General features: G+C 37.4%; 1 long non-coding RNA gene across 2 annotated transcripts in view; it reads right to left on the bottom strand.

Annotated features, from left to right (window-relative positions):
* The window catches only part of LOC138984399 (uncharacterized), a 355,695-nt gene that overhangs the window by 137,663 nt on the left and 196,182 nt on the right, over nt 1-21,850 (bottom strand). For both annotated transcript variants that reach the window (XR_011461664.1, XR_011461663.1), the window contains exon 4: nt 15,528-15,622. This is a non-coding gene — a long non-coding RNA (uncharacterized lncRNA). The remainder of the gene's footprint in view (nt 1-15,527; nt 15,623-21,850) is intronic.

Raw genomic sequence — 21,850 nt, 5'->3', positions numbered from 1 at the left:
ATCTCCTTGCAGTCCAAGGGACTCTCAAGTGTCTTCTCCAACACTACAGTTCAAAAGCATCAATTCTTCAGCGCTCAGCTTTCTATATAGTCCAACTCTCACATCCACACATGACTACTGGAAAAAACATAGCCTTGACTAGATGGACCTTTGTCAGCCAAGTAATGTCTCTGCTTTTTAATATGCTGTCTACGTTGGTCATAACTTTCCTTCCAAGGAGTAAGCCTCTTTTAATTTCATGGCTGCAATCACCATCTGCAGTGATTTTGGAGCCCCCCCAAAATAAAGTTTGACACTGTTTCCACTATTTCCCCATCTATTTTTCATGAAGTGATGGGATCAGATGCCATGATCTTCGTTTTCTGAATGTTGAGCCTTAAGCCAACTTTTTCACTCTCCTCTTTCACTTTCTCAAGAAGCTCTTTAGTTCTTCTTCACTTTCTGCCATAAAGGTGGTGTCATCTGCATATCTGAGGTTATTGATATTTCTCCTGGCAATCTTGATTCCAGCTTGTGCTTCTTCCAGCCCAGCACTTCTCATGATGTACTCTGCATATAAATTAAATAAACAGGGTGACAATATACAACCCTAACATACTCCTTTTCCTATTTGGAACCAGTCTGTTGTTCCATGTCCAGTTCTAACTGTTGCTTCCTGACCTGCATACAGATTTCTCAAGAGGCAGAACAGGTAGACTAGTATTCCCATCTCTTTCAGAATTTTCCACAGTTTATTGTGATCCACACAGTCAAAGGCTTTGGCATAGTCAATAGAGCAGAAATAGATGTTTTTCTGGAACTCTCTTGTTTTTTAAATGATCCAGCAGATGTTGGCAATTTGATGTTCACTTTGCTGGAGTGGCCATGAAGAGATACCCCATGTCCAAGGTAAGAGAAACCCAAATATGATGGTAGGCGCTGAGAGAGGGCATCAGACGGCAGACAGACTGAAACCACAATCACAGACAGCTAGCCAATCTGATCACATGGACCACAGCCTTGTCTAACTCAATGAAACTAAGCCATGCCATGTGGGGCCACCCAAGATGGACGAGTCATGGTGGAGAGGTCTGACAGAATGTCACTCCACTGGAGAAGGGAATGGCAAACCACTTCAGTATTCTTGCCTTGAGAAACCCATGAGCAGTATGAAAAGGCAAAAATATAGGACACTGAAAGATGAACTCCCCAGGTTGGTAGGTGCCCAATATGCTACTGGAGATCAGTGGAGAAGTAACTCTAGAAAGAATGAAGGGATGGAGCCAAAGCAAAAACAACACCCAGTTGTGGATGTGACTGGTGATAGAAGCTAGGTCCAATGCTGTAAAGAGCAATATTGCATAGGAACCTGGATTGTTAGGTCCATGAATTAAGGCAAATTGGAAGTGCTCATACAGGAGATGGCAAGAGTGAACGTCGACATTCTAGGAATCAGCAAACTAAAACGGACTGGAATGGGTGAATTTAACTCAGATGACCATTATATCTACTACTGTGGGCAGGAATCCCTTAGAAGAAATGGAGTAGCCATCATAGTCCACAAAAGAGTCTGAAATGCAGCGCTTGGGTACAATCTCAAAAACAATAGAATGATCTCTGTTTGTTTCCAAGGCAAACCATTCAATATCACGGTAATCCAAGTCTATGCCCCGACCAGTAACACTGAAGAAGATGAACGGTTCTATGAAGACCTACAAGACCTTCTAGAACACCCAAAAAAGATGTTCTTTTCATAATAGGGGACTGGAAAGCAAAAATAGGAAGTCAAGAAATACCTGAAGTAACAGGTAAATTTGGCCTTAGAGTACGGAATGAAGCAGGGCAAAGGATAATAGAGTTTTACCAAGAGAACGCGCTGGTCATAGCAAACACCCTCTTCCAACAATACAACAGAAGACTCTACACATGGACATCACCAGATGGCCAACATGGAAATCAGATTGATTATATTCTTTGCAGCCAAAGATGGGGAAGCTCTATACAGTCAGCAAAAACAAGACCAGGAGCTGACTGTGGCTCAGATCATGAACCCCTTATTGCCAAATTCAGACTTAAATTTTAGAAAGTGGGGAAAACCACTAGACCATTCAGGTATGACCTTAAACAAATCCCTTATGATTACACAGTGGAAGTGACAAGTAGATTTAAGGGACTGTATCTGATAGACAGAGTACCTGATGAACTATGGACAGAGGTTTGTGACATTGTATAGGAGACATGGATCAAGACCATTCCCAAGAAAAAGAAATGCAAAAAAGCAAAATGGCTGTCTGAGGAGGCCTTACAAATAGCTGTGAAAAGAAGAGAAGTGAAAAGCAAAGGAGAAAAGGAAAGATATAAGTATCTGAATGCAGAGTTCCAAAGAATAGCAAGGAGAGATAAGAAAGCCTTCCTTAGTGATCAATGCAAAGAAATAGAGGAAAACAACAGAATGGGAAAGACTAGAGATCTTTTCAAGAAAATTAGAGATACCAAGGGAACATTCCATACAAAGATGGGCTCGATAAAGGACAGAAATGGTAGGGACCTAACAGAAGCAGAAGATATTAAGAAGAGGTGACAAGAATATACAGAAGAACTATACAAAAAAGATCTTCACGACCAAGATAATCGCGATGGTGTTTATCATGACCAAGATATCACAATGGTGTTTATTAGGTTGATCACTCACCTACAGCCAGACATCCTGGAATGAGAAGTCAAGTGGGCCTTAGAAAACATCTAAGAAAACTACGAACAAAGCTAGTGGAGGTGATGGAATTCTAGTTGCGCTATTTCAAATCCTGAAAGATGATGCTGTGAAAGTGCTGCACTCAATATGCCAGCAAATTTGGAAAACTCAGCAATGGCCACAGGACTGGAAAAGTTCAGTTTTCATTCCAACCCGAAAAAAAGGCAATGCCAAAGAATTCTCAAACTACCGCACAATTGCACTCATCTCACACGTTAGTAAAGTAATGCTCAAAATTCTCCAAGCCAGGCTTCAGCAATATGTGAACTGTGAACTTCCAGATGTTCAAGCTGGTTTTAGAAAAGGCAGAGTCAAAGGTTATGAACACTTTGATACCAAACTATTATCTATGAAAACTGAACCAACTTATACTCTACCAATAGTGATGTTAAGACTGTCTCATACTGCACATTTTAATCAACACAAAGCATTTTCATTTCTTTATGAATTTGTCAATTTAAAGATGAAAAGTACTATCTTGGAGTTTTCCTTTGCATATACTATTTATCAGACAGGGCATGTATCTTTTCATAGGTTTTAAGTCATTTACATTTCTTTTGCTAAATTTGTATTTCTATCCTTTGGCATTTTTCAATTGGGTTATTCATCATATACGCTGTTTTATCAGAGAAGGCAATGGCACCCCACTCCAGTACTCTTGTCTGGAAAATCCCATGGACGGAGGAGCCTGATAGGCTGCAGTCCATGGGGTCGCTAAGAGTCGGACACGACTGAGCGACTTCACTTTCACTTTTCACTTTCATGCATTGGAGAAGGCAATGGCAACCCACTCCAGTGTTCTTGCCTGGAGAATCCCAGGGATGGGGGAGCCTGGTGGACTGCCGTCTATGGGGTCACACAGAGTCGGATACGACTGAAGTGACTTAGCAGCAGCATGCTGTTTTATAGTAACTATTTAGGAATTATATCAACTTTTGTCATATATCTTACAAACATTTCCACAACAGTTATTAGTTATGTTAACTTTATGTGATCACTTAGCATATTGAATTAATATTGTACATGAAGTCTAAAGTGTGAGTTTTCCATTTATGGTTTCTGACTTCACTGTAATACTTTGAAAGACTTTCCTAAACAAAAGATTATAAAAATACTCACTAGTATTTCCCTGTAGTATTTTATGATTTTACTTCTATACTTGAACCTTAGTCAGTGACCAATGTGATAATCTTGGAAAACAAAAACAAAGAGCAATAGAACAAAGAAAAATAATCACTGGCAATGCATCGCCCAAAGATAATCACTGTAAACATCTGGTGTATGTCTCTTGGCCTATTTTTTGCCACTATGCAATACCATCTAGCTAAAATAATGATATTCATAGACCATGTTACATCGTAACATGTTATAGAAAAGGCAACTAGAATAAATATGTGCTATGAAGAGACTTTTTGAAAAATTTGAGCTTTGTGGGGCTTCTTCAAAATCTAAAGAATACTTACCCCATTGTAGAAATATACAGAAAAGTAACTCAGCTAACAATGTGTGTGAAAGTGAAGTTATAAGTAGAAAATTTTGCTATCAGTGATATGAGAAATTGGGAAAAAAATCAAGAACCGTGCATATCACTTTACTGTTACTGAACAGCTTATCCTCACTAAGAGAACAGCTTTCCTATTCTGACTCCAAAAAGTCTTTTTACAAACCGTTACACTCTATTTAATATCTATTTTTAAATGAGGCATTATATACAAAACATGTAGTTACAATGTTGAAATTTGTTAGAAAGTTATACCTAAAAGTAGTCACATATTCTTTATATTTCTGTAACAGTTATATGTCTTCAATAAGCATCACTGTAAATTTTCATAAGTTTCTGAAGGTAATTTATTTAGTAGACTGTTGCAATGGGATATGTTTCCCTTTTGGGAAAGGGAATCCCTAAACTACAGAGCACCCTTCATAGATATTTTAATCAATGTGATAAACAGAATTTAGTATCTTTACTAAATAATACTGAAGATGCAGATAACCTGCAGCCAAACCTCAGCCTGCAAAACCCAATCCCCTGCCCCCTGAGGCCATCATTGTCCTGAGTAGAGGCCTAAAGTGATACTAGGGGTGTTCTCACCTCTGAAAGCAGCCTTTCAGCTCCCTAGGCCTCAACTGCATTCCTGGATATGAAAAGTCACCAGAAATTCCTTCTCACCCTCCCAGCCTCAGTTGAAGCTTCATCTTTTCTTTATGGACACTGGTTCCACAGTGACAACTTTGTGATTGCTTTAACTTCTGGATTGAGAAGCTGCACACAGGCAGACAACTGTCACCACCTGTCTAATCCATCTTGTTCCACTGATGGCTGGAGAAAAGAGAGAAATCACAAACTCTTTCTCTTCTTCTACCTATGACTTATCCTGCCTCAGAATCACCTTCCTTGACAACTGGGCCATTCATTCTTATCCATCACATTATGAAATCTGCCATCAATTCATTTTATTTAAAATAGTATGTAAACTCATTTTCAGAGAAATTATGGCTATAACTTAAAAAAATTTTAAGCTGACAACTATTTTCACTGGTTACTCTAGGAGAGCAACAGAGTTCCTCTTAAAGAGAAAATCTGCTGTTTGGTTTGGGAAAGCCTCCAGTGTGCTTTTTTAAGGACTCTAGGAGAGCCCAGCTGGAAAGGGTGAGCCTGAGGGAGAGCCAGATTTCTCCGCATCACAAAGTTTTGGGAATTTTGGAGTGGGTTCCTCCCACTACTACAGGGCTGAGGAGGCTCAGACCTTGAAAGAGGGATTGAAAACAGAAAGCTTTCTTAAGAGTCTAGACAGCAGGTCTCAGAAATGTAGTGAGAGGGTTGCTGATAAGGGGCTCCTCCAGGCAGAGATTTCAGGTAACTTTAGCAATAGAGCTACTGTATGTTCAACTTTAAACCATTCCCTATCTTGTACTAGAATTCCCCTGTATTATGCTTACAAAACAACAAAATGTAATGAAACCCTGGTAGTCACAAAGCAATCATCATGAAGAATAGAGCAATGAGTCCCTATTTTGAAGCTAAAAGCCACTGGAATAACCTGGGTCAGCACGTAGGAGCCACAGCTGAGGGAAGAGAAGAAATCAGGAAAAGTCAGAAGCAAGAGTTTGGAGCAAGAAAAACTGGGAAGAACTAAGTTTCAACTTCAGAATCTACAGAGGAATCAGAGAATGTGTGGGGCTTTCCACAGTATATATAATGGTTAGTAAATAAAAGGGTGGCTCAGAAGGATAGAGAAGTTAAGGACTTTGGGGTACATGGAAATTCATTATATGGCACACTATGTTTTCACAAAAACAATAGGCTTGAGTATTTACTGATAATGACCCATCCCAGATAAATGGGCACAGAAAGTGAGTAGGGGCTTTATCCTTGTAGCTTGTCCCATTATACTATGACAGTGAAGGCAGGAAGCTTTACATATGTAGTATAAATGAAAAAAAAAATAAAACAAAGGATGTTTCAGACAACAAGCCATCATATTTTAGCTGGTCCAATGGTGAGCCCTGAGACAGATGAGGACAGAAACAAATGCCCCCCATCTAACAGTCGACTGCTACAGCTCTCCCATACACATACCTATGCCGTGAACCCTGAGGAGATGCATGATGAGAAAGCACAGGATGCTGACCCCAGATATCCACATCAAAGGAATGATTTTGGTGACCCTGGACTCTTCATCTGCCCACATATAGAAAAACACTACATTCCTTAACTTGAGATATCTGGCTTTCTTTAATTAACAGTAATCTTTTAAAATGTTCCATCTATCTGGTTTTTGTTGCAAAAGCTTCTATATATCTTGGCTCCCCACTTGCCTTTTCTGAACTGTCTTTCAGAGTTATCTGAGATGCCGTGTGCTGGGCTTAAGGCCTCAGTTTTGTCCAAATAAAACATAACTCTCAACTTTCAGGTTGTGCATTTTTTTTTTCCAGTTATCAATAATGATAAAAAAAAGTGCTCAACAGAAAGTTATTATCTAACATTCAGAACTTACATAATGCCTGAGTCTTAATGGGTTGGGAGCAGAGAGCATAAGGGAAATCTTTGTACCTTCTAAATTTGAGTGAACCTAAAATGGCTCTTAAAATAGTCTATTGAAAAAATAAAAAGAGGCTGAGCAACCCATGAGACAATATCAAGCAGCCTAGGAAGAGAGGAATTGAGTCCCAGAAAAAGAGAATAATATAGGGACAAGAAAATTTAAAGAAATAATGGCCCCAAACTCCACATACATCAAGAAAAACATTCACATACTGATACAAGAATTTCAGTGAATCCACATAAAATAAATATAAAGAAAATCACCCCAATGCACATCACAGCCAAACTACTGAAAACCAAAGATAAAGAGAAAATCTTAAACACAGTTACTTTCATATAGAAAAAGAGGCACTTTCTATACTGGGGAACAAAAATAGAAATTATCACTGACTTCTTATCAGAAATAATAGTAGCCAGAAGACAATGAAATGACTTCTTGAAAGTGCTGAAAGGAAAAAACTATCAACCCAGAATTTTATATGCAGCAAAAATAGCCTTTACAAACAAAAAATAAATAAAATTCTTACTAAAGATTAAAAGCTGAGAAGATTTATTTGAAGCAAGCCTAAACTACCTAAAGGATGGCTTTCAGACCAAAGAGAAACTTGGGCTTATAAGAGAAAAGAAGAGCAATAGAAGGAGTAAATAAGAGAACATGGGCAGCTAAAACATGAAGAGATAGACAAACTTCCTCAGAACCACGCTAAAGAAAGAGATAATTATGTAATTGCAGTTCCCACAGACACCATTTCATGTTTCTTCTACTGAAGGGTTAACTATCTTAATACCTGGCCCTTGTAATCAGGATGATGCTAGAAGGTAGCTTTTGATTTTTAAATAAAGCATTCTTCTCCATTCCAGTGCTGTCTGGGAATTTATCATTTAATTTCATTTAACATTGAATATAAAGAGTTCAGAGTCTAGTTTCATATTTCCATCTACTTTCCTTTGAAACAGGGGCTCAAATCCAGATTTAAATTGCTGACTGCTTCCACAAAAACTTAGTCAATGAGCTTCATGGATGTAATGGATGTAGAGTTTTACATTATCCATCTCATACAGTTTTGAAAATTCTTCTATAAGCTTGAAATAGTCATAAGATATTTTAACTTAAAAAAGAAAGGTAAGAACTAGTACAGAAACAGGTGTTTCTCTAATGTACACTCAGAGTTGAGTTACCCCTTTAAATACCTAATTTTGCTGTAAATAGAAAACATAAAATTCATCAAGTTTATCTGTAGAATCTAATAAAAGGTACATTGTAAGAGTCTAATATTTTTATTTCATTTTTGAAAGCACCTACTATTTCCTTCATTTTCTTTACTCACCCTGGTAATTTCAGAATACTTTTTCTATTCTGGCAAATAGAATGGTAGAAGCCTAAGAATTACTTTACTAAGGATATAACCAGACTTAAACAAAAAAGCTCAAAGCACAGCTTAAGCTCTTTTAATATTAACATAAGCTGATTATTTTCTGATAAGCATAGAGGTATTCTTCAGCTAAGACAAATCGAAATCAGATGTCATAGATTCAGATAACTAGCAGGTGCCTTGACATAGGAGAACATAAGAACTAACAGGAATCTTAAGTTCCTGAGTTTCTGTGGTATTGAGGGTTGGGAAGCAGACTGCTTTATACCTAACAGATTCTGAGCCATGAAAATATGAGCAACAGAAATGAAAGGGGCACAGATGTCATAAAGAAAGAAGTTAAAATGCAGATTTTATGAGACACTATAAATGCAGTACTTAAAATGTAGTTGGAAGACTATGAGAAGATCATTTGAAAACAAGGAACATTAAGCAAATGTTCAGGAATGGGTGGAGGGAGAGTGAGAAAGCTCTTCAGATATTACCATAATTTTCTATAAATTTCTAGTGGCTCTGGTAGTTAGAGTTATTTACATATTTTTATGCTCTAGAAATTAAATGATACCATTTTTTGTTTTCCTGTTAATTTAAGAAAAGAACTAATCAAAGATCATTAGAAATTTTTTGAGCTAGACACTGATACAAATTTTTAAAACTCTAATTACTAAAGATCAAAATCAAAATCCTCTATATTTTTAGTTGGCAGAGTAGATGAGCACAATAAACAGCTTATACATTTTCATAGGTTTGTATCTTAACTAAAAAATACTTTAAAAAAATTGTCTAACCACCTATACTTTTACATGTATTTACACATCCAATTCAACCCTGGAAACCCACTAAAACAAATTCAGATTGCAATCCAGTTACAATGTAAGCCAGGCACAAAAGCCTTCTAATGATCTTTGATTAGTTCTTTATTAAATTCATCAAGGGAGCAAAGAAAATTTAATAATCTTCACCAGTTGTCATTTTTCTGATTAGAGTTTTGATTAGAACTTTCAGCTTTTATTTTTCTCCTTGTTAGCCTTTGCCAGAGCTTTGCTATTGCGTCTAGTTATAGAGGAAGAACAGGCAGAGGGAGCATGTTAAATACCCCACACTTGTTCATATTCCCTCAGTGTGCACGTCAGGAGTTTACTGAAAAAGTCAAGAGTTCTCTGATCCTGCCCACCCCACCACCTAGCCAGCCTCTTGATGTGACAAAACATTTTTCTTTTCTTTTTTTCTGAGATCAAAGGCTGCATTTAATTCCTCTTTATACCCCCTTGGTACCTAGTACAGTGCCACGAACTCAGCAAGAGCTTGTTTAAACATTTATTGAATAGTTTCTGAAAAAGAAATCCGTATTAGTGTTTCTCTTCCTAAAATGTTGTTACTATTTTATTTTGTAAGAAAGAGACTTAACAGAACTTCTAAAATACAATCAAGGTTTCTCTACCAAGGTGTATTTTTTCCGTAAAATTACAGCAAAATAGTACATGTTTAATGTTGGCCATTAAAGTACCACGTGGTGACAGGTTAATAGTCCTTGAACAGTGACCTTCCTGCTTTCGCCAGCTTCTTGTCCAAGAATGCATTTTTCTTGCCTTTAAAAATTATTTCCCTAGGAGTGGAAACAGATTTTCCCACCCTGTTAAATTTATAAATAAAAATCATATTGGAGGTTGGCTGTGATATTATATATTTCATGTGTGAAAGCAATGGGATTATAGGAGCAATCCATAGGTATTTGAGAAATGCCCATTAGATTGTTCAAAATAAAGGACTCTGAGAGGTCACTCAGTCTGGAATAAAAGGAGCGAGGTGAACAATAATGATGTTTACATTTTTCTTCCTCATACAGCATGTGGAGGAATAATGACATTCAGATTTCTATACAGCACGTTGCTTCCTAGTATTCACAAATATCACCTCAATTATTTTTCTATCATTGCTGAAAAATAGGAAATGTATAGCTCTTATCATTTCCATTTCCTATTATATCACATCATGCTATTTTAGTATTCACTACCTGAAAAGAAGGGTAGCTAGGTAGTGTCTTTATAATCACAGTCTATCACCATCAGACCTCAGTGCTGAAGAGAGATGATAGGAATGAAGGCAAAAAGAAATAAAAATGCAAACATAGGAAATTCCTAACCTACAAAAGAGCTGTGATCCAAAAGTTCATTTATTGGGCTATTTTGCAGAACACATAAATCTACATTTCCATAGAAACACACTATTATAATTGATGGTTAGGTTCCTAGGCTAGCCCATTATAGCCTATTTATTTATATAGTTGAAAATACAAGAACTACAGAAATTACAGTGCCAGAAAGCTATTCAGTTGGAAATATATGGTATTTTAACTACATAGTAGGGTAAATAAACTTTTATAGGATAACCTATTAGCCAAATCTCTCTTCAGAGCCTCAACTCAGTACTCAGGACATTGGTAACACTTAACAATTTCATGGAAACCACTCCAAAATCTAGGAAACTCACAATCACAAACCTTACAAATTCAGAAGCACAGGACCCTCAGAAGGAACTGACTGGCAACCCATTAAATAGGCAATTTTCTCCTTTATTTCCCAAAGCCACAATAGACATTGGGCAGCCTGCAAAAAGGCATCTTGGTATCGAAAAATCTTCAATCCAGGATCCCAGGGGAAGCTCTTTTTCTCCTCACTTCAAACATAGGACTAGTTTCTGATTCCAATGGCCTCTTTCCAGCTGATTAAACTCAAGATTATTATAAAAATATACTGAGTGCATACAACATGACAGGCGCCACTGTACTGAACAGATACTAAAAATATTAATTTTGAGATCTAACAACTTATAATTTAATGCAAAACATATGAAATATATAAATATATCATAGTATATAAAATAGTAGGATTAGGGTTATTTAAAAGGTATCAAAATTAATGTCTACTTCCATCAACTCCAATGAGCAAATGAAAATCTAATTAAAAGAAATTGGTTCAAACAATTGTGAAACTAATTGGAATTCTTGTTCAGAACACTGAACTCGGGCTATTCTTTGCTTGTCGCTGCTGAGAAATTGGTCTGAACTCAAACTATCAGTCATTCAGTATGTATTTGAAAACCTTCTAACTGCAAAAAAAAAAAAAATACATTTTCAAAATGAGTAAGCATAGATAATACCAGTCCAGGCATCAGAAAATCTCCAGCATTTTGAAGACACAAACATAAAGCTGAGCATCTTAAAAGACACTTCCTATTCCCCAGCATATGCATCATTTCCAGAACAGTTAATATTCTAGATATTATGGTCCTAGATATTGCATATTTCTCTTATAGCAGTTAATGGATAATATGATAAATACTTGTTTTAAATCTATTTCATCCACATGCCTACAAGCTCTCAAAGGATAAGGACTGTGTTTTACTTATTGTTGTGTCTTCAGTGCCTTGCATAGTGCCTGGGCCATAGTAGGAGGTCAATTCACTGAGAAGAAGTGGCAACACTTTCACAAACTGTAAGTTTTCTGCCAAGAGCGTAGAGCTCCACTAGCTCTAGTGCTCCTGGGCACTTTTCCACTCCCTCAGAAAGGAGGAGGCTCTGGCTCTTCTGGCTTATTTATTTTGTACAGAAACCGGGGAGGACAAACAGGTGCTGGTGCTATTTATTACTCCCTCAAACCCGAGCAGATCTGTAGGTAGAAAGATGGACAGCACAAACAGACCAATTAACCTGCCCCACATTCCTACTTCAGTTTAAACTGTCATTGGATATATAATCACCAACTAGGGAAAGAGAGCAAACACTTCTAAACTTCAAAAAGCTATTCTGGTCAAAGCGAATGCCAGAAATAGACAAAAGAGTTAGTGCGATTTTGATTGTATCTGGATCCATTTGCTCCATGGTCTCTCACAAAGGAATTTGTGTACTTACACACACACACACACACACACACAAACAATTCTCGTTAGAGACCTATGACACCATTAATGATGGTAATACATATTCATAAATTTTTTAGAGTATATCATTTGTGCAATTGGCATAAATAGCCCTTTGAGTGCTTTTCTAAATTTATATTACAATTATATATTTAGGACACATTCAGTTCAGTCGCTCAGTTGTGTCCAGCTCTTTGCAATCCCATGAATTGCAGCACGCCAGGCCTCCCTGTCCATCACCGACTCCCAGAGTTCACTCAAACTCATGTCCATAGAGTCGGTGATGCCATCCAGCCATCTCATCCTCTGTCGTCCCCTTCTCCTCCTGCCCCAAATCCCTCCCAGCCTCAGGGTCTTTTCCAATGAGTCAACTCTTCGCGTGAGGTGGCCAAAGGACTGGAGTTTCAGTTTTAGCATCAGTCCTTCCAAAGAACACCCAGGACTGATCTCCTTTAGAATGGACTGGTTGGATCTCCTTGCAGTCCAAGGGACTCTCAAGAGTCTTCTCCAACACCACAGTTCAAAAGCATCAATTCTTCGGCTCTCAGCTTTTTAAAAACTCAAAAAAATATACACTTTAAAACACTATGTTTGACCCACAGCTGAGTTTTAAAATGCCGCATCCCAAATTCAACATGTAAAATTGGAAGATATCTGACTCAACCAAACAGTAGGTTCAGTCCCTCTGCTACTCATTAGGTATATGATTTAGCAGACTTCTTTCTTTATGCCTCCATTTCTTAACATGTAAAACAAAGGGTTAAGTATAGATTGTCTCTCGGGTTCCTGTTTTACCTTAAAGTTTTATAATTCTAATATAGTTATGGTAATTGTATTTTCTTTTTTCCTACAGTCCTAAAGTATTCTTAAAACCTCTCTACTTTCTTTTTTTAAAAAAATCTCTGACTTTTTCCTAACATTTCATTCCAGTGGACAGTGCTCTTATTATTCTGTTCAAGAGGTTTGGAAGGGTTCTAGCTTCAATGTATGAGGAGGGGAAAAGCAAAGAATTTCCACAACCATGTAAAAAGTAGAAAAAATTAATATAGTGAAATACCAGAATATTAGGTTTCAGTGGAAGGAAGGCAAGGGCATGATGCTTTATGAAAGAAGAGGAAGCATCATGTTGTATGGGTAAAAACAGAAGAAAAAGGACTAACAGGTGATTAATCCTACTTTCCAGAACATAGACAACGTAGATGAAACTGACCTGACAAAAAGTGGCCTATTCGTACAGAGAAAATATCCTGATAGAAAATAATAGTTTCTTTCAGCAATAATAGTTCTGAGCATCATGCAACAACATTATTGGCATGAGCTTTACCTTCAAGCTCCCAGCCTCACTAAAACTTCAAACTTTAACAATTCACATGTCTGGAAATGTGCGGGCCATCAGCAAGCGAGGTGGGGGCATTTTATTGTGAGAAACCATGACATTTTTTTAAAGGTACATTACAAAATGGCTTAGCAGAAACGGCGTGTAATACTAAGGTTAGTGTATTCTTTGTTGTAGCTCTACAGAACGTTAAGCACTGTATTTTAAAAATCTTAACATTTTAGAGTGCTTAAAATGAGTACTCTTCCCATTTAATTGGAGCCTTTTTTCCCCCTCTGATGGGCAGACTATGAGGTTTCCTAAGTGCTTTCCCTAAGTCGCAGAATCAAAGAGGTTTGATTGGTTCTTTCCTTCACCGGCTTATTTTTATTGTGTCAGATGATGACTTGGCTTTTCATGTAACTCTGAGAGAGAGGGATTTGTTTACACTCCCCTGGGTTGTGGGAGGGGGTTCAGGTCTCTGAGGAAGAGGGCAGCTTTGGTTAACACTGAGAAGCCAGGATTTGGTCCTGAAGTGTAATGAGACTGCATTCCAACCAGGACTGATCACAACTGGTGAAGTCAACCAACTCCAAGCATCTGAGGCAAGAGTTAAAACTGCTTCAGGGTTCTTTGTGAATGAAATTGAATTCTTCCCCCTGTGGTTTCAGAGGCCCAGTTATAATATGCCATTTATAATGACATAATTCATCAGGGCATCTGGAGAGGTTAGGCATCAACATCTTTTCACCGGAGTGTAAAGCAGGCAAGAGAATTAACAAAACGAAGGAAACAGGTCAGCTAGTTTCTTTCATTCTTGGCAATCTATTAGAAAACTATTAAGATTTCAATATAAAATATATGGGTGAAATAGCAACCGATTAATCATGCTCAAAAGAGGAGGAAAAGTACTGAAATAACTGCACTCAGCATTGCCGGGTTTCAAATGGTCTCTCTTTTACTGAGGCACTTGTTCTCAGTAAAGGTTAACCCTCTCAGCCACAGAACTAATCAGACCTGAAAGTTAGCCCACAAAAGGATCTCAATTGTCTGTCTCAATCCCATGTGTCACTCACTATGAAGTTCAGACAGTGTTTTCCCCACTGATGACACTAACAGGAGAACCGCCACTTTAACTTCCCAGCACAGACAATGAGCTTGACATTTTTGCCTCTCTTACTTCTTCCACTCTTCAGTAAAGGCTGGCAATTTGGCAATCCCTCCGCAATTGCCTCACAATATTCACTATTACGACCAAATGAATATTAATATAGTTCCTCTTTCTGCCTAATGTATGAATGTGATTATTAAACCAAAGATAAAAGTACATTCCTTACTAACCACAGAGAGATTGGGGGAATAACTACAATGATCAAGGAAATATCAGCTGAATATAGTAAGTGAAAAAAGCCAGATGCAGAACAACATAAATTATGAGCCTATTGACATAAAAACTATGAAAAGGTATTTATTTCCGTTGGGAAGAATAAGCACCAAATACTCAGACTTGGAAAAGGTACTTCTGGTTTGTCAGAAAATTTTAAATTTTTAACAAACAATGTAGTCACTTGCATTGAAACAAAACAACCTACAACATATGGCACTAAAAATTCAGAGACAGCCAAGACTTAATAATTCATACCTATGTCACTCTGCTTTAGCAAGACTATGTTTAGTCATTATATTCTCTACAGCACATTTTATTGAAAAGGCATCAAAGACTTAGGCAGTCTCAAGTCAAAGAAAATTTGTGAGCATTCTGTTGCTTTACTGTGTCTAGAATATTCTAGGATACCACCCAGCCTCAAATCATACAGATAATAGACTGTGGCTGGATGAATGGATAAACAGATGGATGGACAAAGCAATAACACTAAGACCTTTTGAACTTACCATTCATCTTGGCTCACTGACAAGAGAAACAAACATTTGGGGATGGTTGTTCTTTTGAGCAATTTTGATTTTGCAGTAGGTTTAGAACAGCAAGTTTTTAGAGGGCCTCTGATTGCCTTTGAGAGAGAATTTACCATTCTGTTCACTAGTAGCTTTTCAATATTTGATATGTGCCCTGAATCACAAAACCACTAAGCAAATTTCAGGGGGTTTTCAAAGCAGAAAGCCCTGCAAAAATTGTATTTGACTCACCAAATGTGAAACTTCCTCCTGTGGGTTCTTCTACAGCCCTAAATCATGAGTTTCATTATCTTCCTGAAGCAGCTATTCAAAGACTCCATTAGTTCCTAAAAAAAAAAAAAAAAAAGAGGAAATAAACAGATTAGGGAACACTCTCTAAATATTTCATTAACCTCCTCAGCTCAAACCCTGGTTGAGTTAATGGAAAGATAATCAGCAAAATATCTAAAATATTTTAGTTTTTCTTTAAATAATGGTGGTGGCATTCTTTTTGGCCCATCCTTAAATTTGAATACTTTCTTTGAGATTAGAAGAAATTTATGTATTTACTTGCGTGTATAATAAATGAGACCTACTTTCTTACACAGACTTTTAAGTCTATAACACAAGGTTGTCAACTAGGAGCACGTGTTGTACACAGTTCTAGAATTTATTCATCTTGCATGACAAATTTTATATCCAAGTTTCTGGAAACCACCATTCTACTCTGCTTCTACAAGTTTGACTATTTTAGATATTATACCTCACAGAAGGGGAACCAAGCAGTATTTGTGCTTCTGTGACTGGCTTATTTCACCTAGCATCATATTCTCTAGGTTCATCCAAGTTGTTGCATGTTACAGGATTTTTTTTTTTAACTGTCAATCTGTTGCCTTTATGCTGTGCATACGTGCTTAGTCGCTAAGTAGTGTCTGATTCTTTGTGACCCTGTAGACTGTAGTCCACCGGGCTCCTCTGTCCATGGAATTCTCCAGGCAAGAATACTGGAGTGAGTAGCCATGCCCTCCCCCAGGGGATCTTCCCACCCAGAGACAGAACCTGCACCTCTTACAGCTCCTACATTGGCAGGTGGGTTCTTTACCACTAGTGCCACCTGGGAAGCCCCAGTGCTCTTATGCTGGAGGTAAGTAAATGAGGGCAATGGTCAAAATATAAATAACCACACATACATACTCACACACACCCCCACACACATGGCCCTTAAGTGACCAGAGAGGTCCTAAAGACAGAAAGACTACAGGACTTGAGACAAACACATGGCCAGATGCTAATACTGCAGAGAGACAGCCATGCTTGATGTGGTAGGGAAAGGGTGCAGATATAAAAAAGACCCCACCCTCTGACAACCTCCAAGTGCCACATATTGTTGCTTTTTCACTGCTCTTCTAATGTCCTTCCGTCATAGCCTTATCATAGTCTTGAGAACTGGTTCATCTCCTTCTCACTCCCTCTATTTTCAGCCATGTTTTTGACTTGGGATCCTAGAGACCATTCCCTCACTGGTTGCGTGACTGTGCAGTAGTCAACGAAACACTCTGGCTCCTTGCCTGTAAAATAGGCATATTAGCCTGGATAGACCAAGGTTACTTCCAGCTCTCACATTCTATATTTTCATGCCTTTTGTAGAATTATTATTTCCAGTGTAAACAGCAAGACATACCGCTCTTTAGTGTCCTATCTCTTATCTTGCTGATAACCTACTTAATAACTACTGGCAGACCTCAGAGTCCTCAATAAGTCCTGTCTCAATGATTTCAGATGTTCTGGAGTATCTAATGATGGTTGACTCCAATCAGGAAAACATGCCACTGGCTTATGGTCACAAGGATGAAAGCATAATGTATGTGAGCATGTTATAACACATTGATATTACTAATAAATGTTTACATTAGTTACATCACCATTAAAACTGTAATGGCTGTAAAGGGTTGCTAAACATTACGTAGGCTCAGAATTGTGTGAATTCATGCAAGACAGCTTTAACTAATAAATCTTTAGGGGTTGTCATTCTATGACTGTCAATATATTGCTCCAGTAATACAGTGAGCTGGTTGGGACTCGCTTTCACATTTTGGTCTAAGGAAGATATGTTACTTGAAGAAATAACTTGCCCTAGGCCACTAACTTCATCAACATTAAATGCTAACACTATGGGAATATCAACATTTCAGTTATTTACACAGTGAAAATATTGTGTGATGTCTCCGTGAGCAAAGTAGAACTACCGAGCAATTTAGTGAAAGGGGTTGTGGACATGGGGTACAGTGGGGGAATGTGTAAGAAGTTGAAGTCGCCAGTGTTTTAATTATCTGTCTCCATCTGAAAACTGAGAATCAATAAATCTATAAATGCCTAAGTATGGATACTTATTTTATAAAAATTTCTAATTTAAAACCTTTTACTGGAAAATGTTCTAATTTAGCATGATGAAAAGAATGACTCATTTTTAAAGTGCACTTGAATAGGCAAATTCCATTTATAAAAAAATAACAGATGAATGAAAGCCTAGTTCAGGATGGCAACTTGAAAATTGTTTAAAATCTTTTCTACCAAAGAACACTAAAAGTCATTCATAGCTACTTATATTTCTCTTTTTCAAATGAATGCTTTAACCTTAGTGTTTTTTAAGCTCCTGCTTTGACATCTTCGCAGATAAAATCTCTACTTCCATGACAGACATTTAGTAAAAGCACAATTCACCTCACTGGTCTTATTCTATCTATATGGTGTCTGAGTCTTTAGAATATAGGTGGAAACTGTCCATAGTAAGTTGTTCCTGTCTATAGTTACCCTAATATTTCAGTGTTCAATTAACCATAGTTTAAATTAATCAGAACATCCAGGAAATGAACACTGGTGAGATGGAATGAGACAGAAGATTTGATTGTGTTATACATGAAATTCAGCTATTCAGTGAAATTCTCCAATTGTGGTAATTCCACTGTCCTGATTACAATTATTTCATCTATGTGGTGCATATATATTTTAATCTTCTCCTGACACTGTCTGTTGTTATAAATGAATCAGTCTTCCCAGCTATTCACAAATAAATTTGCATTATTGAGGTCATGTCTGACTATAAGGCTTGGTTCCATAATTTAAACAATACTTAATCTTAGCTCCTGGAATTATTTTTGCATTAGATGGTAATTGATTGTAAATTCCCTGACAAATAATAAAGATATCATTTTCTGTTAATGAGCTTGACAAAGAAGGATTCATATCCTTATATTTTTAAAAGAAACATTTTTGACCTTTAATACATTGCTAAAACTCCTTTGCATCATTGAACAGTCACAATAGAATGTTAAGCTTTATACTTTTTAGTCAAAATCCTCTCAAGGTGTGGACAAAATTCGTCTAAAATCAGGACCCAAATAGATTGTCAGCCCATGTGGCCTCCACCTCTGGAAGTTAGTCCACTTCTATTATATCAGATTTGTTATATCCAGATTTTCCTTTCTTCCTCCCCTCTCTCCCTTCTTTCCTTTTTTGTTTGCTTCCCCCCGCCCCTTCCATTTTCTTCCTTCCTTTCTTTCTTAATCACTGAATTTGTTTGTTCTTCCTTCCTATGTGTGTGTGTCAGTAGCTCAGTTGTGTCCAACTCTTTGCGACCCCATGGACTGTAGCCCATGAGGCTCCTTTGTGCATGGGATTCTCCAGGCAAGAATACTGGACTGGGTTGCCATTTCCTTCTCCACATCTTTCTCTAACTGATTGATTGATTCTTCCACTTTCCACTGTTGAGGCTGAATTTCATCAGGAAAAAGGGAAAAATAAGTTGAAAATTACAAGCCAAGTAGAAAAGCAGGAAAGATGTGGGGGTTAGTGACATATTCTTTAGTATCCCCATTTAACTTCTGCCCACTTATGCTTATTTTTTAATTCGTATTTCACTCAATTTGTACAACAAACCTGGATGTGCACTCTTGCTCTAGGTTTGAACCTGGTTTCATTTTTAAGTTGTCAGCTATTTATGTAAAGACTATTGAAATTTTCTTCAAAAAGAAAAAGTCTGCCATTGTTTCCACTTTATTGCAATTTTGAAAAACTTAAAAACATTTCTATTAGAGAACATACATGTCTTGAATCAAAACCTAGAGGTTCCCAGTACCAGTCCAAACTCCTCCACTGAGTAACTCATAACATGGTTTTAGAAACTACTTAACTTCTTTATTAGTTTTTTTGCCTAAAGCAGGGACAGTGATAACATCTTAACCAAAAAAGTACAAGGTGATCTGTTGTGTACTGACCACCTAGGGATACAAAATGCTTTCATCAACAATTTGGTCATAAATTCAAACTTAGCAACCAAATCCTAACTGACACTGCCACCATTCTGGTCATCGAGTCTAGGGATTATGTTGTGAAATTGTATGGGACACTGAGAAGAGGAATAGATTTTCAATCAAGCAAATCTAGCAATAAGACTTGGCACACTCAACTGTGCAATGAATTAATATTTAGACTTCTATTATTAATACATTCTTTACTCATGTGACATCTAAGGATGATGGTCTATTCAGATTGCTTCTTACGCTGCAAATGACTGTTAAAGACTAATGTTATATAAAAAAATAATGTATGTGTTAAACAGTCACTCATGAACTCCTCGGGAGTTGGGTAGCTACTTACACACCTAAAGTAGCTCATATATCATCACCTAATTAGGTTTTCTTGATAAAGAGAAGTTTTTACTGTATAACCTCAAAAATGTTCTTAAGGCCTCTTTCTTCTATCTCAGTATCTTTTTCTTGATTCACAATGGGTGTAAATATAGATAAGGAGGGAAAATATTTCTTAGTTATATAATTACCTTGGAACTCCAATAGTACAATTCTTTTGTTTTTGAACTCCAGACTCTTTAACGATGATGCACTTATACCTCTCAGCCAATTAATCTTCATTTCCTGTAGTTCTATAGTTGTTGCAAGAATATGTGCCTTTTTTCTGAGGGGTAATTTATGCCATGAAAATTAACCTTACGGGGGATAAAGTACCAGTAAAGAGCATGACGCTCATTAAATTTATTGATTCTCATTTATAGGATATAAAAAACCTTATTTGTAAATGCAAAGGGCCAGGAAGTGAAGGAATTTGTTACAGGTAAAATTATTCCATTTGCTGATTCAGGCTATGGTTTTTCCTGTGGTCATGTATGGATGTGAGAGTTGGACTGTGAAGAAGGCTGAGCACCGAAGAATTGATGCTTTTGAACTGTGGTGTTGGAGAAGACTCTTGAGAGTCCCTTGGACTACAAGGAGATCCAACCAGTCCACTCTGAAGGAGATCAGCCCTGGGATTTCTTTGGAAGGAATGATGCTAAAGCTGAAACTCCAGTACTTTGGCCACCTCATGCGAAGAGTTGACTCATTGGAAAAGATTCTGATGCTGGGAGGGACTGGGGGCAAGAGGAGAAGGGGACAACAGAGGATGAGATGGCTGGATGGCATCACTGACTCGATGGACGTGAGTCTCAGTGAACTCCAGGAGTTGGTGATGGACAGGGAGGCCTGGCCTGCTGCGATTCATGGGGTCGCAAAGAGTCGGACACGACTGAGCAACTGATCTGATCTGATCTGATTAAATGATAACCATGGAAAACATTGAAAATGGACATCTTAGGTAACAGCTTGAACTGTTTACAAGACATCCCTATCTGGTTGTGTCAAAGAGAATCCAACCCAACATGTTTCAAACCGAAACTCTTGATAGTTTGAACTCCTGTTATTCCTCTTCAACTCTTGTTTCCCACCCTACTTCAGTTCAAGGCCATTTCACATGTCACAAGGCTATTACTAATGCCTTCTGATCCTGCAGTCTTACCACTGCCCAACCCGTCCTGCACAGCTTCTTCAGTAATAGTTATAATATTTTCTGACCACAAAAGGAATTTGGTTCATGGGAGTAAATTTGTAAAAAGCACCACCACCACCAACAAAAATCTCACAAAAATGAAAATCCTACCATGCATCAATACTTACTGTTAACATTTTGGTGTGTAATTTTCCAGTGTATCTGTGCTTGTGTGTGTGCAGTTTTGGAGAACACTTCACATATTATTATATAATCGGTTTTTTAAAGTAAATTTCATACTGAAGAATGACACACATACAAAGTCTAATTTAACAGCTTGATCAATTTTTACAAAGTGAATACATGTGTTTACCGCCTAGATCAGGACATAGATTACTCACTCACTAGAAGCCCTTCTCTTGTCCTCTCCCTCCCAATACCTCTGGTAACCACTATTCTAACATTATTTTTGTACACACACTTCAATTTATATCTGTGGAATCATACAGTATGTTTTCTTTCTTTCCTATTTTCTTTCACTTAACATTATAGGAGTCATTTGTCCATCTTCATAATAGAGTATTCCATGCACACATGTAAGAAAATATATTTATGCATTCTACTTTTATTGGAATCTAGGTGTTTCTGTTGTCAGCTATTACAAATAATCCTGCTATGGATATTCTTGCCTGTGTCTTTGGTGTACACCAAAACACATTTGGATGCATTTATGTTGGGTATGGAGTTAGGAGTGGATT

This window comes from Bos mutus, chromosome 21 (assembly GCF_027580195.1).
Source record: "Bos mutus isolate GX-2022 chromosome 21, NWIPB_WYAK_1.1, whole genome shotgun sequence".
Lineage (NCBI taxonomy): Eukaryota > Metazoa > Chordata > Mammalia > Artiodactyla > Bovidae > Bos > Bos mutus.
Note: the sequence above shows the minus strand (reverse complement) of the source record. Positions and strands in the feature narration are given on the sequence as shown.